The sequence below is a fragment of the Apus apus genome, chromosome 1 (assembly GCF_020740795.1).
Source record: "Apus apus isolate bApuApu2 chromosome 1, bApuApu2.pri.cur, whole genome shotgun sequence".
In the NCBI taxonomy this organism is placed as follows: Eukaryota; Metazoa; Chordata; class Aves; order Apodiformes; family Apodidae; genus Apus; species Apus apus.
Window position 1 is genome coordinate 100,348,586 of NC_067282.1, and position 17,735 is coordinate 100,366,320.

General features: G+C 41.4%; 1 protein-coding gene across 4 annotated transcripts in view; it reads left to right on the forward strand.

The window, feature by feature from the left end:
• The window catches only part of AGPAT3 (1-acylglycerol-3-phosphate O-acyltransferase 3), a 92,133-nt gene that overhangs the window by 5,781 nt on the left and 68,617 nt on the right, over positions 1–17,735 (forward strand). The window contains exon 1 of one of the 4 annotated variants that reach the window (XM_051617393.1): positions 8,161–8,181. The exons of the other annotated variants lie outside the window; for them this stretch is intronic. The gene's annotated coding sequence lies outside the window, so the exon portion shown is untranslated. Of the gene's footprint in view, positions 1–8,160; positions 8,182–17,735 lie in introns of those variants that run through there. 4 annotated transcript variants of the gene reach the window in all.

Below are 17,735 nucleotides of genomic sequence, written 5' to 3' on the forward strand. Positions count from 1 at the left end.
GAGCTCTTAAATGGTCAGAGTAAGCGTTACGGCATTGATCTCTTTCAGTGTGTAGCACCTCTTCCCCATGCAGACAGACTTTCTCATTTGCTGTAAAGGAAATGAGATTTCTGTGACATTTTCAGCTACGTTTTTTTTTCTCCCCCTGTTGTTGTTCTCATGTGTTAGCGTTACTTAGGTAATTATAGTGTGTTTGTTAGGAGCCCTGACAGCCCAAACTGAGTTCTTTGTCAAAATTGCAATGTTTCCCTTAATGAATAAAGACTAGAAACAGCACCTGAATCTATTAATTAAATATTCAGAGTTGATATCTACTTAGGATACATTAACAAGCAAACCAAAATACATTTCTGACTAAAGTGTTGCCCAAAGTAAATGAGCTTTTGTGACTCTTTTTTTGTGGAGAAAAGTAATATATTGGTGCTGCAACTGTCACACATGCATGGTTATGCAAAATTCATGTGAGATCTTTCCAAATTCTATGGTACTGAGGACAATAGGCCCTGTTTCTTCTTCAAAGCTCTTCAGAGATGTTAAATAATCCTTGTGACAACCCTATCAAGTGAGTATTGTAGTAACTTTTTATGGATGGCAAAACAATTCATTGGCATTGTCTCCAGCTGTACTGTGAATGTGGGATTTTCAAAGTGCCTGTGCCTTGGCCTGCTGTTAAAACTTGCAACTGTATGAGCAAGGGGTGTGTGAGCATTTTTTTCTGCCTCTTCTAGCTGTACTGATGAAATACAGCATACATCAGGCTGGACCCTATGCATCCTCATAAAGGATGAATTTAGATTGTTCTGAGCTGTTCTTCCCGTGTTTCAATCATCACATCTTGGGGGAGAGTTGTACAGAGCTATTGGCTGTGTTGGTGTCTGTAAAATTTGTCTGTGTGTGAAAGTTGGGTTGCTCAGATTGCCATCAGAGCACAAGTTTGCTGATTTGTGGAATGAGGTCCTGGTTGGACTCTTCCCACTGGGCTCTTCCCAGTCTGGGCTTGCTCAGGGTTGCACGCATTGCCTTGAGGCTGAGCTCTTAACTCCCTTTGATCTGAAAAAGCTGCAGACCCAGCTGTCTCCTCTGCTGCATGAATATTGGAGGTATCTGTAAGCTGAAGGAGGTCAGGATAACTGGGACATAAGGTCCCATTCGGGTCAGAGCAGCATCGCAGCTTTCCTGCACAGCTTGGCTTGGGTTGCTGAGGTGTGTGTGTCTCTTCTCCACTGGTGCTGCCTGCTGCCCTTCCGGGAGTTATTATAAATGCCACAGCAGATGGCTTGGGGAGGCAGTGTCTGTAATAACTGTTGCAAGATTTGCCTGAGCATGATTGTACAAATAATGCTTTTTCCCCTGGAGATTCAAACTTTTTGGTACTTCAAATGCAGATTTGGTCTTTTCAGGGGAGCGTGCTGGTGGAAATGTCTGCATTATGTGCTGGTTTAAAATGAGCCTATCTTTCCTCTTAACATAATTCATATGATTGGTTAGTGTTAGCAGCTTTCAGTCTTCTCCCCCTGGGTCAGCTTTCAAGTTCCTGGTAGTGATATAGGGTGCTTATGGACCCTAATTTTGATAATGGCTAACACACTGTTAAATACCAGAGCTATGATGAGTTTCTGTGATAACGGTAGATTTTTAAACCTAGCGGTCTGACTGGTAGCCTTCCATCAGGTTCCAGTGCCAGCACTGTTGCTCTTTCTGGCTGAGCAGAGATGTGCAGCTCTAGAGCTGACCCATGCATCTTTAATGCCTAGTGCAAGTGTCTGTCTCCCAGTTGGAGATGTGATTGATTGATCCAATGTTGTGCTGCACGGTGTGTACTTTTCTGTGAGCCTCCTCACTCTAAAGGCCATCTTGCAGTCTTGGGCTCCCTACCAGCAAGTCTGGGCTGAACTTTTCCTCTCACATCCATCTGGTGCCTACGGCCTTTGGATTATTAGCCATGTAGCAATCCATTGCTTTAGGTGCGAGTTGTGAGAGGGCTGAAACCAAAAGAAAAGTTTTTATTTCTTGAGTGCAGTGAAAATGCTGTGACACAAACCGCCTAGGCCTGCTGAGCGTTGTTTTTTTTCGTTCGGGTGTTCACGCAGAGGGTGAGACCTCTGATTCTTCAGACAGCTTCCTGGGGTTGCTTGCAGCACAGAGAGTTGGAGCCCTTCTTTTCCTAGGGAGCATGAGGCTCTCATCTCTATTACAAGGATTTTAAAAATTAATTTTCCCTGTAAAGTAGAGGCTTTGCCTGTACCATAAATTTGGCTAAAACTATAAGCAGCAGTGGGAATTGGGCCAGATTCCAGGCCCTTATTGACTTGCCCCCCTCCATTTCCAATGAATTATCCTTAACACTGGGATAATGGGATCAAGGTGGTTCTTGGAATTTTGTGTTTTGAGGTTTTTATCTTGTCTTTTGCTTTCCTGGCCACCCCATGGCCAACTTTCCTTGAAATCCAGAGTGCCATGCCTTTTAGCAGTCTCTGCTCATAACTAGCGCCTCTGAAACTTGTAAGCTGAATTTGTGTATGGTATCGCTCTTACCTGTGGAAAGGACAAATATTTGAAAATGGATGTTTCATATATAGTTAGCACTGTGGCAAGGATGTTTATGTCATCTCTTAAGAATTGAGATCACTTTAATCTGAAATACGATGTACCTTGAATAATTTGATTTGCTTTTTGTCCTCTGTTGTAAGATTCTTTTTGATGGTGGAAACTGAACTGGCTAGCTTAACTCTCCAGTTGTGATTTTCGCCACACTGTCTTTCTGTGATGGCACAAAGACCTATAACTGCCAGATGCTGCTGGATTCCTTTCAAGTTTTCCTGCCCAAATACTCATTAAAAAAACACACTCAGCAAGCCCCCTCCCTCTGTCCGCTCTGAAGGGACTGAATTTGCATTTGTTTTATGACAACCTTAAAGCAGTGTCTGAAGCCGAGCTCTAGAGGCAGTGGCACTACTTCTACCTTGAGGAAGTGCCTTGGCTCCAAGTCACTGGATGCTGGGCAGCTGTGGGGTTGCAATATGCTTGCCCTCGTCCTCTGCTCTTCCCTGGCCATTGTTTGCTGGCCACTGCTGGGGGATATGTCATGAGACTGGGTGGACTTTGGCTCTGACCTGGTACAGGCACGCTTGTTTGCTGCCCAAGTCCTGGCTCAGTCCTAGAAAAGGAATTCAGCCTTGCATTTGAAATTAAAACTTTTGTTAAAAATGGCATTGCTTCATCTTGCTTGTTGCAGCTGTACTGTGGGCCTGTACTGCAGGCTGTGAACCGAGGAACATAACTTTACTCATGGAAAAGGTTTGGAACATACTCTCAGAACCAAGATGTGCCCTTGAAACGTTTGTGTATGCTTCTGCTATTACACATGCACTGCAGGCGAGCTTGCTGGATGCAGCTGTGCCTGTGCAGAAGACCTCTTTATGATAATTTTCTTTTTTTAAATTTCTAAGTTGCTAGTGAAAGCTTATCAATATGGAAGGAAGCTTTACTGGCTGAAAAGTTTTAGTGTACTTGTGTGTTACAGAATTTTTACAGTATAGTCCAGTCTTTTGCTGGAGCAGTATGTTGGCTTTTCAGTAGCAATATGCTAGAGAAGAGCTAACCAAAGTGGTGGTGATATTAAAGGGAATTTTATGTAGTAGCTTGGAAAGCAGGATTTGTAGCTTTCCATGATCCAAAGGGTCATTTACACAGTGATCGTCATCCCTGAAATAATACGACCTGCTCTGTGCCACCCACTATGAGCTCTGCCTCTTTCAGCTAATGTGCCTGTAACTCTGTACAGCAAAAGAAAGTTGTATAATGCTTTGCTTTTTTTTTTTTCTCTTGCATTGTCATTTTTTCCTGTCAATTTTTTCATGTCCTTAAAAAGCAAAACCAAACCTTGAACATCTTCTACAAATACAGTGATCTCAGCATTTTTCAAGCATCCTTATTGAAGGCTGAAGCTTTGATTTTCTTTCAAGGTATTATGGATGGAAAGGCAGTATTTTATGTCCATCTGCACTGATTCTTCCAACACCAATTCAAAAGCTGTCTTGGTGGATCCCAAAGCTGTGAACTACTGGGTAGGGTTATCTGTGGATAACTTGGCTTGCTGTGTCTGAGAAAGGCAGAGGATGAGTTTCTGTATGAAGGAAAGAGACAAGCTTTACCACACTTGGTGTTGCATTGGAAATTAGCACTGCATGCTTGTCACACCTGCTTCTGCTGCGAAGGAAGGCACGCTCATTGAGGACATGATCTGGGTTTATAATGCAGAGTGAAGACTTATTTTTCAGAAAAATTTGAAGAAATATCTGAAAAGAATGTGGGTTTCAGATTGGTTTGATGAGCATTTCCTTAGTTTCAATTTATAAAGCTTTGCCTAGACGGCTTTTTTAATTGAATATATAAGCAAGTTGAAATCGGGCATTTTATGGTCTCTCTTTAATTTATGCCAATACATGAGTTAGCATAATTATTTTTAATGTCCTTTTAAAAAGTATGGTGCCCTTCAAGAAAAAGTGGATTTAATTTGTTTGGAGGGAAATGTCTGCTGTATTGTTGGTCTGTGACAAGGAGGTACGTGGGAGAGGTGGCTTTTTAAAGTGATGGATTCAGACTAAAAAGCTTTAAGAATGATCTGAAGTGTACTATGGTGTTTGTAAGCCCCCCTTCTGAACCTCATGGGAAGATACTTTGGTTTTACTGGTTTACCTAAAATGACCAATTTACAGTTGTGGGGTTTGTTTGTTTGTATTTTCTGCCCTTCCAGCAGGCCTGTCCTTTTCCTTTTGGTCATCAGCATTAACTTTCCTGAGCTCTGGGTGCTTGAAGAGGGAATGGAGTCATATTCTTTTGTGTTCAGGTTCCTGCCTGATCTAATGGGGGGGAATAGTGGAATAGCAGAGTGCTCCTGGGTGCAAGCACTTTATCACAGGGCAGAAAAAACCTGCTGCTTTCCTCCTGTCTTTTTGTCTCCTTGCTCCTCCACGGTGCAATAGGAGTATCAACCCTGAAAAAACGCTGGCAGCATCTTTTCTAGTGGCATTGCAGTTTAGTCTGAAAGGGAGGAGTCTGCTGGTGCTCTTAATCCCTCTCCTTAAATAAGATCAGCCACAACAGCCTCAGTTTTGGTGATGTCAGTGCCTACACTCATTTGTGCCTTTGTACTAGTATTGGAGTCTCCTCTTTAATGCTATTCATCAACACAACTAGGTTGGCAAAACATCTAAGAAAGCCCTAGGCTTGCCTGTATTCCTACCAAATACCTGGTTTGATAATAAACAAAAATGCTTCCACTTAGCAGTTTGCAAACTTAAATGTGAGTCAATTTTATGTGGTTGTAAAAACAGCCCCAACCCTTCCCTTCTTTCTGACCTCACAAGAAGAAAAGCAAGTGCACCAGATGTGAATGGACACATGATCCTCTCTTCTTGCCATGAGCTGGATTATGGCATGCAACTAAAAGCATCGCCTTTTAAGAAACACCTTTCCTTAAGGACAAGGCTGTAAGAAAAACAGAGTGAAAAAATTCACAGGGATGTCTAGAAAACATTACCACCAAGAAGGCTGACAGAATTAATGTTATACTGTGTAGAGAGCACCTAAAAGTCTGGTGCAGAGAAGGGAGTGAAATGCTCTCCCTGCCTGGTGTGAAGGGAACAAGAAGTTACGGATTTAAGATGCAGAAGGGAGAGATTTAAGGTGCTAGAAAACTTTGGAAAAAGCTTTTGGTTGCCAAATGGGAGTTGTGAAATTTCTGTTGCTGGAAAAAACTTGAAAAGATCCTGGCAGATGCCTGTAGGAAGTGTTGGGGTCTGGTGCTCTTGCACTGAGGACCAGAGGGTTGGGTCCCTGGTGGATAATGCACCCTTAGGAGTTGTGGGCAAGGGGTGAGGAGGGGCCAAAGAATGGAAATTCTGGTTGTCTCTGCTTATCCCTTGTGTTGCCTTGCAAAAATTGTGTCAGAAGGGAGCTGGGGATAAGAAATTAGTGTTTTTGATGAAGAAGAGCTAAAGGTGATGGAGAAACTTAGCTATCATGGGTGTGGGACAGCTGAATTAGGTGACCTTGAAATCCTCGTGAGCTGCACACATAGTAATTTTACTTTGGTAGAGACTCATGCTTCAAACCTGCTCCACTCTAGGAGCCTCGCGTGCTGCGAATTCCAGCACAGGGCAGTGCTGATCAATCTCTGCGTCAGACTGAGTGACCCTGGGAAGGGTATTGGTGTTTTAGCTTTTCTGACAAGGGGTTCTTTTAATTAGTCACTGCTTCATGTCTTCCACTTTAAGGATGTGAAAACAATTCATATTCACTTGCAGTCCATGTTTGTTCCATGCAGAAGATGAAGCAAAGCCTCAAGGATGTTGACCTTACAGATCAGCCTCAAAAGCAGAGATTGAACCCAGCTACCACAAAGACTGGTGCTGCTTTCCTTCAGTTTGCTACTTTTCAGCCATTTGGCTCTCAGTGAGTTTCTGTGGCACAGACTTAATTCCTGGGGACCAGCCAAAGTACCTCAGATTTGCTCTGAACAGAAGCAGTAACTACCAGCAACGCATGGAGGGCACTAAATAGAAGCTGAAAGGCTGGGTAAAACTCATTCAAAAGCTATCTGGTATATGCCTGCAGAATGTCAATGCAAGTGCAGGTTCTCTCTACAGCATAGTGCTGCTTGCCTTTTTGGTATTACAACCATTGCATGAAGCTGGTGGGTGGTGAAGTAGTTTTGCAGAATGATAAGCCATGAATTAAAATGAGTCAAGTTCCTGGCTCCCTGTACTGCCAAATGCTTCACTAGCAAGCATTAGAGATGAAGTACCAGAAAATTTATGGACTGTGATGGTCTGTCACTCTTTATGAACAGAAAAGAAATGCCATCCAGCTTCCTAAAATGCTTTCTTTCATATGTGGTATGCCTAAAATGGTTTGGCAGGATATACAGTCTCTGTCTTAAAACACAGGTGATCTAGAATGCTCCACACAAGGAGCTTCATGTTCTTTGAGCTCTTTCCCCAGGAATAGCCAGTGCCTATCCTTGGCAGTGCTGAGCTGTCATCCACTGTGTCTGAAAAACTCATCAAAAGTGTGTATATCTTTAATATAAATGAGACAGAGCTCTTCTCCTTATGATCACAAGGAACTTCACTCTTCTTGTTGCTGACTATGGAGCGTGTGCCTAGGTAGGAGAGATAGAACGAAGACAAATTCAGCAGGTATTGAATGACTCAATACCTGTTGGGGGAATTTGTAATGCACTGCTTCTTAAAATGTCATATGCTTTTAGGAGAGGGGAGCCCTGCTGTGTTTCTGCCTTAATTTGGTAAATGGAGCCCATATCATGGAAGACTCTGCCTTTTGCAGGTAACGTAATGCTTGGAGTTCACAAATCTGATGGAATGTGATGGAATTACACCTACAAGACAGAGTATAAACGGCAGAAAGCCAGTACTTGTATTTTGCATTACGTGTGTGCTCTGGCTAGTCACCAAGTCCTCATTAACTATGTTTTTCTAAGCCTGAGAATAGATTAAAAATCCACTGCACTGATACAGGTTCTATCTGCAGGGGTGTCTGTCTAGCAGCTGTGTTTAACAGGTTCTAGCAGTTCTAGGCACATACAACTTGGTTACAAATGGAGGATTTTTAATTTTTTTTTCCCACTGAGTTTTTTCTTGAAACTTTAGCATGCAGATCTCCAGAAGAGGGTGGATCTTCTCAGAGATAAATTTCTGCATCTCCGACTTATCTTGATCTCTTGGTATTACTTAATCTTGCTCACCTCCTCCTCCTCTTCCTTGTTTCATCTCGCATATTGTAGGCTTTGGCAGGGCCCTTTTTTAAGATTCAGTTGATTCAGTTGCCAAATTATGGTAATGAACAGGTAGGTTTAATGCTGCGTTGCATGATAGATGAAGTAATTGTACTAGCAATGTTTAATCTTTGTGTATTTCATTGTTGTACTCCCAGTGTAATTAGATTCTTTATTGCATCTCTAATAATTTTTCTTCTATACTAGACGTACGTGGGGAAGGGAGAGGAAAGAGGAGAAACATGAAGGAGTGAAAAGAGCCTTCAATTGTTCCTGGGTCTTCTTGGATTTAAGTTTATGTAAGCATGTCTGCCTCAGGTGGGGCCTGTGGTTCTTCTCTCTCGAGTCCATCATGTACATAGCCAGCAGATGTGAATGTAACAGTAAGTCAAAATCCATGTTTTGGTAGTCATTATTTCAGCTTATTTCATTTCAGTATAATTCATTTCAGCTATGAATTAAGGTTGTGGGTTTCTGGGAAGGGTCTTATCTGAAATAGAATGTGGGGCAGATGCTGGGGGGGCTGTGCAGATTCATCAGTTCAACCCATTGCTTCCTGGGACTCCTCCTTTTCTGCCTTGCTCTGAGTTCCTAGAGTAAATCTCTTCTGGCCAATTTGCTTTTTGTCAAACTTCTTTGCTTCTTCCACCATGGACTCATGGGGCTGCTTCTGTTGCTTCCTCCCCCTTGTTACCCCGCTGAGGCACTTTGTGGTGCTTTATCAGAGTGTGAGAAGCTAGCTAGGTCTGTTCTCTGGGGGGCTTTCACAGGCATTTAAGAGCCGCTGCTGATTTTTTTAGGATGGCAATATGTTGTTTTTTTTCTTGGGAGTCCTAATTTGCTGCTTCAGGTCTGGATGCGAGCTTAATTTATGTAGATATCTTAAGACTTGTTCAGATGTTGACTTAGCACAGACAGTTCTGTGGTTCTTACAATGGAAAGGATTGTTTCTGTGTGTGGAGGGAGCTGTATAAGTTTGCTAAAGACTCTGGTTATATTGGCCAGTTACTGACTGCAACCTTTTTGGTAGTTTAGTGAGAGTTTGCTTTGGGAAGAAGACTAATCGGGTCAAAAATCAAACTTCAGTCGAAGCTGGTTTATTTTGTATGGGGATGGTTAGTAGCTGGGCATTCTCACAGTAGAAGCTGGAAGAAGTGAAGTGTTCCAACTGATTTTTATGAGTGGTCTTTCCTGTTGGCAATGTGTGGCTTTCCTGACATGGTCTCATATCAGATTCCTGAATGCTAATTTCTGTTTTGTAATTTGTTTTGTATTTGTACTTTTGACTAACAGAAATGTTTGGATGAAAGCAATAAAGCCCAAAGGAGAACAAAAACCTTTCCTTTTGGCTTGGTGTTGCTTTTTTTGGGGTGTTTTTGTTTCGTTTTTTTTGTTTGTTTTTTTTTTTTTTTCCTGTAGGTCAGCAATGGCTATGTTTTGTTTTGACCTATTTCATTCCCAGTATGAATTTGAAATGTAAAGTCCTGCCAGGGAGTAGACTAAACTTAGTAAAACACTCAAGTAAGATAAGATGGAGTACTTGGAGTCTTAAGCCATTCTTACACCACCTTTGCTCATGGTATTATGGTGTTTCCCATCAGTAATTGTGGTGACTTTGGAGAACGGGGTAGCGGCTCTGTGCAGGTAGAAGACACTTTCTGAGAGTGTGTTTATCAGGTAGCTAATGTCTATAGTTAATGTCTTTGGTACCTAAAAAACATTTGTTGAGGTCATAATATATGCTCTTCCTGAGTCTGATTTTGCTCTTTTTTTTTTTAATAAAACGAGAAACTTCCATGATCTCTCACAAGGTGATAATGGGAAATTATGTTGCAAATCCCTTGATATATTGTGAGAGCCTAGTCCTTTCATTCTGCTATCTTCTATTTTCATTCTGTTGGTTGCCTTCTGCCAACCACAGATGAACCTTCTGGAAATGGAAGGAAATGGAAATGGAAGGACTGGGCTGATTCTAAATCCAGTTGTAATCTTCTCTGCTTAAATGAAGTGTTGTAGAGACTAGTGGGGTGACTCAGATATCTGAACATCTAATGTCACTTTAGGCACTCTAGGGTGTTTATCCTGGCCTGGAGCCACCTCTGTCAAAGAGTATAGGTTTCCCAGTGGTCTGGTGTCACATCAGCCAGTCCCACATGGATGTTGTGGATGTATCTTGGAAAGAGCCAGTGTTTAGGAAATAGATGTCTTCCATAAGTGTTAGTTAGAATTTCAAGGCAATTTTTTTTCTGCCTGTTAACCTAGAAGCCTCAGGTCCCAGTTGTCTTTTCACCTCCCTGTCTCTATGTTTGTCTGCGTGCTTAAAGCCAGAACATTTAGATGCCAGTAAGCAAATACACACGTATGTCAGTGTGTGAATTCAGTTTGAGATTGACTCTTGTAAAGATATAGTTTCATTGCTGTAAGATTCTTTAAAATCACTCTGAAATCAAGATCTCAGAGTAATCTGTGACAAATGAATGTTCCACAGGTTCAGCATAGCAAAGATGCAGCTGTTTAAGTATATAAATAGTGTGCCTTTAAAGATATATACTTACGGGACTGGAAGTGCTGTAAACCTTGATATTTAATTGTTGGCAGGATCAAGATTTTTATTATGCATTAAATAGTTTCTAAGCAGCTGAACAAAGTAGTATCTTGACTGTTTGCTTTCTTACCTGTTCCTGGCCACCCTGGTCATACCCATTTTGATGAAATAGTTTGCTTCCACTGTGATGAAGGCAAAATGAGTAACACAGTGAATAGATTGGTATGGTAAGTTTTATTTTATTTTCCCTAGTTTCCTGCTGTCCTTTAGCACAGTATTTCCAAGCTAATACATATATTGGAACACTATGTGGTAGCTTTCTAATAAATCTGATGTTCTGAAGAAACAGGAAAACATCTCTGCCGTTTTCCAGCTTTGGAAAAAAAATTTGTCATCTGAAGAGCAGTGTCATTGCCTAGCAAAAAGTACTTGCTTCTCTGTGCTTTCCAATCCTCTGTTATTCATCTAAGCACTCAGATATATGTCTAAGTCCTCTTGATTTCAGGATTTCCATGTGTCCTGAATGAAACTGCTTTATCGTTATCATAATTCATAAAGAATATTTTGGACTGATAAAGGGGCCATAGTTGCAATACCACCTTAGAATAGAAAGTATGACAGCCATCTTGAGCTGTGGAAAGAATTATTGGTGTGGATGTTAAGAGAAAGTCCAGCCTCTGAAAAGCAGCCACATCAATAGTGCAAATTCAGGTAAGATTCATGGAGTCTTTCTGAATGTTGTTCATCTCGGTAGCTGGATGCCTATCTGAAATGAAGGTCATACAAGTTACTTGGTCACTAAGCATTCAGTTTATATTAAAATTCCTTGTATGTACATGGTCTACATGGATTAAATTTTTTATTATTTTGAGTAAGCATTTGATGTTTTAAATACCCTTCTGGAGGGAGGGCATGCAGTGGAAGGAGAGCAGGGTTTTAATAATGTCTCTACTCCTTTTGTCTTAGTTTTTTTAATGTCCCAGAGAAAGACAGGAGCATAGCTGGCTGTTTTTAAGAATCAAGCAATAAGCAGAGCTTTAATAGAAATAAATAATTAGAAACCTTTCCCCCAGCTCACTAAGTCATGCCCATCTTGGCAGTAACTAGTACTTCAAATGATGTTTAAATCAGATTATTGCTCTGCTGAAAAGCAATCATCCTTTCCTTTGGGGTGCATCAAATGCTGGTTGTAGTTTTCAAAAGGTGTTAACTGTGTGATTATTTTTGTCTATTTTTCTATGTCTAAAAATAGCCAGTATGTTTTCTGTGGGTCAAAATATATTCTATTTCCCAGTGTGTACATTGTAAAGCAAAAACTCTTACTTGCAACAGCATGTTACAACATTATAATGAAATGGGTAAATAACACTGTAACTTGTGTTTTCTGAATATTTTAAGTTGTGCTTGAGGATTGTAATCAAATGCTGCTTTGTGACATAACAAGCCACTGGCTGTGGGGCTGAGTGTGTTTCCAGGGGTGGATGTAGCTTGGGTAGAAGGTGGCAGCACTGGATTGAAAAGCCAAGTGTGGCATCTGGTGAAATGCATTTGTGAGAAGTCCTAACTTCCTTCTGACTGTAAAAAGCACTCAAAAAGTTAAATCTGCTCATACTCACTTGTACTGCTTAGTAAAACTCACTGAATACAGTGTTTATTGAATTCACCTGCCTGCATATGAGCAGTGCCAGAGTTGCTCTTGGTGATCCAGAAGGCACTTGCGTGTTTGCTTTACCTGTGCACTTTACCCTGATTATGTGACTTTCCCAAATGGTATCTATGTTTTAAGCAACATGGGATTACAGCTGGATCTCTGAAGGATGTCAGATATTGAATTCAGAGGCAAGTGGTGGTGGGCACGTCAGGGACAGTGCATACTTGCTGTTCCTCTCTGGATGTGCTCTGCACCAGCGAAGGCTGGCACCAGCTGATTTAGCATTGCCTTGCTAATCTTTTGGCATACTAGCAGCACATGCACATGGACACATCTGGCAGTAGCAGGGTGTGCAAATGGGCAGGCCTCTGACCAGCTGTCTCTTGTGCTGGTGATGCCATAGAGTGGGTAGCTTCATCTGCAAATGAGCCCTGGATTAAGGAGAGAACGTGGAGCTGGCTATCCCTTCAGTCCAGTGAGCTCAGGCGGTGCGAGGTTTTAAGCCTTGTGAGCCGGACGAGGTGTAGGTCAAGTCAGGGAGGCTGCTTCTCTGGCTGCCTGTGCCTGGAGGCCCTGCTAGCCCTGTCTGAAGGGTGTGCAGGTACACTGCCCTTGGAGCAGCTGTCTCTGTGGTAAGTCAGCCAGCAGTGCTTCTCAGGGACCCCTCTGCAGCCCCAAGCCTGCCTGCTTAGCAGCCACAGGTCTTTGATGCTGTAGGATTACCTGTTATCTAACAAGAGTGGTGCAACCTGGCTTCTCAGTTTGCTAAAAGTGGGTTGAGATTTGATATTTTAAGATTATGATGGTGCCAGGGGGAAAGGTGAATCTGGGAACTTGTAAAAAGAAAGCTGCAATGCCTCTCAATGTCTCCTCTGAAGTGTGCATGAGGCCTTAATATACTTACCACTGAATGTACTATACTATAGTTGGGAATTTCTGTCAACATGGAATTTTATTTTTCCATGTGCCAGTAAATATTTTAACCTTTAATTGTTCATATTGTTTTGTTTTATGGTTTCCATATTCTGAAATAGCAATCCTTATTTTAAATCCCACATCCTTAGGAGAAGTTCTCTTTCCTTATTAATTGTTGTTATCCATGAGGGTAATATGGAGACAGCTTTTGCTGTCATGATATGTGGAAATAAGGGAATGTGATGGATATAGAGAAGCATCTCACTGTTTTTTTTTAAGTAGTCTTTTAGTTTCTTAGTAGGGTATTAAGCAGCTCTGCTGTTCCATTTTAGCCTCTTGTGGCATCTGGGAACCGAGAATGAGAGGAAATTTAACCCTATGCTTAGGCTGACAACGAGGTGTGAGAACAGGCTTCTGACATGTAGATGCCAGGGACTGTCATGGAGCTTGAAGGCAAACACTTACTAGCAGGACCCAGATCTGTCAAATTGGAAAAAAAGAAAAAAAAGTCTGGTTTCTCAGGATTTGACTGCTTCTCTTTTTCTTTGCCCTTCTTTGTTTTTGGAAGTTCTATACACAGAGAAAGCAAAAAATACAGAATTAAAAACTGCCTTATTTGGAGAAAGTTTCTTAGAGTCAAATGTCATGTTTTCTTTTTTCTTTTAATTTAAAATTTTTAAAATCATGCTGTGGAGTTAATCTGAAAAGCAGTAGGTAGATTAAAAAGGAACACTCTTTTTTTACACAAGCAATGGAGCTCCCAGGAGCACAGCAACTGGAAGCAGGGGGAAGCATGCACATGAGGAGTAAATCTCTTGATGACTATACTATTTAACTCTGAAAAGCCTTTCTGCATGGGGAGTGAGTAAACTACCAGCTGTCTTTAGTGTTTGGGAATAATTATTCCTCTTTCTTTGAATCACCCTGGAGTTAATTGAGTATATCTATGTATTAGTAAAGTGGTTTTTTTTCTGTCTCTCCTCCTGATCCTTCCAGAGTGAACCTTGCTTGGGGCCACTTCAGGCGGCTTGGGGATCACTGATCTGACCCAGGGTAGTGTTGCATGAGTTGTAAAGGACTACATGCGGTCAATGAAGAGGAACCCATCTTTGTATGTTGCTGGTGGCTGGGGTTTTTTGTGTGTGTCTGGTTGTTTTGGTTTTTTTTAATAAGTGGAAGAAGCTGTGTGGATTAAACGTAGGTGAAAGAAAAAGGGGGTGTATAGACCTCACACCCCCCCCCCCCCCCCATTTTTACTTTCCTAAAACATTTAGGAGCCTTATTTTTCCTCAGAGTTAGAGTTTTGCCCAGGACTTTGTGTATGATGCTATCTGCATTTTCTGCCTTTTTTAGCTTGATGATAGTACTCAGTTGCAGGAATTATAAGCTTTTATGCAGTGTTTTTCCCTTCAGAAGTTTCTGTTTGTGTGTGTGTTGCTGGATGTGATTTTTAGAGCAAAGATAGGAGTAAACTCGGATCTGATGAGGGAATTAATCCCTCTGTCTGCCTCCTCCAACAGGTTACCAACCCACACCTAACAGAGGTGAGAGATGCTGTGCTGCCCTAAATAAACTTTCTTGCTGCCTTCAGAGAGGCTGATTACTTTAATTGATAGAAGTGTAAGCGAGACAAACTAGCCTGCTTTGAAGCTTCCATGGCTAATGAATGAATTGGTCAGTACGTTTTGATTTGTCCTATAATTTACTACCTCAGCAACCCTTGACTATAAAAATCTGAACTTAACACTGCTATGTGGCAAAGCCTTTTAATTTGGTTATTGTAATTTGATCCTGTAGTTCTTGCTTGAAGAAGCCAACAGAGAGAGCTCAGCTGGGTAGTCCCCTTGCTTCCTGTGCTTTGTGTGTTGATACCTGGTGTCTTGGTGTTTCCTTTCCTTTTGCATAGATCACGACACCTGCACACATCTGATCCCCCATAGAGCTGGTGTCAAGGCAAAGTTTCACTGCTGTACCTTGTCAGAGAGCTTGAAACAACCAAGTGAAAAAACAGTGGCTGTGTTGATGAAAGCACCATGCAGAGCAATGCAGTGGCAGAGCATCTGCTTCCATGTTTCACTTGGACAGGGATCACTAAGTGTAAGGATTTGGCACCTGGAAGAGTCAGTCTGTGTGTGAGTGTGACTGGGGACTTGTTTCAGGTTTAGCATTTTTCTGGCTTATTGTCATGTGGCATCATGTACTGTCTGGACAACACAAGGCTGGTTGGAGTACTGCATGGCAAGCTGGACCTCAGTTCTCTGATACTTGCAATTTTACACTTGAAAAACTCACCCTTGGAGTACTCAGTGATCTGAGGAAACAAAGAAGGTTGTCTTTTCCTTCACGGCTTCTTTGCCTTCTCCAGCCAGTCTCCTGCACACAGTTTGGTTTCTCTTGTTCTATTTCTTTCCTTCCCCGCATGTATCTTCAATTAAAAATTTAAAAAATGATTACATGCAGCCTCTTGCTCTTTTTTAGGCTGCTCTTATCACTATGCTTGCTTTTTTTCCCTATCATTTTCTGTACTTTATTTCCTTGTCCCTTTATCCCCTTCACACGTCCACCCCTTGGGTTCTTGGGTCACAAGCCAAAGGTACAGGCCATAGGAACTGTCATGGGATTAACCCTGTGTTCATAATCCTGTACTCATACTTGCCTCCAAGAAAGACTTCCAGACTTTATCTTAAAATGGCTAGTAATGAAAACTATCCTGGCTTTCTCTAAGTTGTTCCCAGTGTCTGGCGATCTTTGCTGAAATACATTGCTTGTGACCTCTATTTTTCAGTTTTATCCAGAAGCTGATGTCTCTTGTTTACCAAGTTTTAGTCTCAGCAGCTGAGGTTTAATTTCCATGCAGGGACTTAGACTGTGATCAAGTTTGTGGTGTGGTTTTTTGTTTTTTTTTTTTTTGTTTTTTTTTTTCCCCTCTTTTAAACTTGAAACCGCTGTCCTTGTTGAGTCTCCGGCCGAAGGCTTGTTTTGTGGTGGTTCAAATTGTTTGTGAAGCTCGTCCATGCACTCTTTTTGGTCTGCTCATCCTTGAGCTACTGAAGGGAAAACTAGACAGTGATGCGGTCCTATCTTCAGTTCGTATCAGCCCCTTGCTACAGCAAGGCCCTCTTTCTTTCTCTGTTTCTTGCCATGTGTCCTGACCACCATCCTGCATTTCTTTTGCTGCCTCTCATATGGAATTTTCTTTACCTGGTCTGCTTCCCTTTGCTTAAGGATATCCTCATCTTCTGATGATGTACCTGTTTTTCTCTTCACCATTTCCTCAGGATCTAATTTTTATACCTTTTTGATGAAGGTACTGACAGGTTTGAAAGCCACTGAGCAAAGACTGGAAGGCTTTTAATATGGTTCTACTCTTCAGGATGACTTCGAAGGAAGCAATGATCTGAAGTAACAAGGCCCACCAGGCTAGGGCATGAAACACGTAGAGTGCCCTTGCTTTGTGTTCAAAGTCTTTAGAATGAGAAAAATGAACTTTTTGCATTTCTAGGTGCCTATCCAAACAAAGCTTTTGTGGGGAAAGTTGTCCTTACGGTCACCTGGAAGAAAAACAGTGGATAAAAAACCCGACACTGTTGGTACACAAGGATCAGTATTATTAAAATAATGATAGATAGGCAGAGTATAATGGTTTTATTTGTACTACAATACTAACGCTGCATTTGCTTTAAGTCTCTTTTACAGGGTGTGGAATAAGTCTTGGAAGCTGTTGATTTCTCAGTTCACAAAGGTAGCACTGGGTGGTATTTGAGGAGAGCAAGTGGTTTTTCTCCACCTTCAGTTTGGCAGTTGGACTAAGACTGTTCTGGAGAAAACTGCCACTTGCCTTGGAAAGGTCATGCACATACTGAAACAACAGCACACAGGAACAGAAAACTCTTTCAGAGCAGGTGTCCAGAGATGCAAAAGATGATATGTGCTTGTCTCTTATTATACCTGTTATCATGGAAATCTGGTGAATGAGTCTCCAGTTGCCAGCAGGAGAAGGAAGTTACAGTGAACAATAAATAAGAGGCCCACGGGGAGCACCTGAGGCATTATATTTCACACAGGCTGAAAGCTCTTTTATGCTATGTAGAAAAAGAACAAATAAGTAAAACCTTAGTATGCCACTGATGGGACACATGTGAAGCATTAGGGAAAATTAAAAGGTCAGGTTACTTGCAGTTCTCACTGAAGTTAGATCTTTATCTCTATACTGACAGAATTAAGAGTAGATTTTATTTACTTTTCAATGAAAGGAGAGGATCAGGCAGTCTGGCATAGGAATATAAACCCACTTTTGTTCATAGAAGTCTAAAATGGCTTGTTGGAATAAATGGTATTGTGTGAAAAACTCTTGGACCATAAGTACATTTGCAGTTGTAATTTTTCATTATGTGATTCTTTGCCTTTGCATGGAGAGGACAACAGTCCTGGAGATGGGCTGTTATCTGTCATTGAAAGCATTGCAGATGGGGAAACAATAGTAGTGCAGTTGTAAACTTCGAGTTTGGTTAAAAAAAAAAAAGTGAAATGTAGTTTTGTTGCGTAATATTTCTCTGTCCCATTAAGGCAGCTTGGAAATAAAGGTCTTCAAAGCTGAAGCCAGCTTGTATCTTCTGCTGTGAGTCTAATTTAACTGGTCTGTGCCTTAGCTGGTGCGGGGCAGGATGATGCTGATGAAATCTTTGTTATTGAAAAAAGCCAGTTAGATAACAGTGCTTATTTATAAGATTTCCTTTTATAGACAAGAGTACCTGGGAGCTTTATCTTGTGTGATAAGTAAGTAATTCAACTTATACAAGATTCTTTTAGTCATGATGGTAGATTTT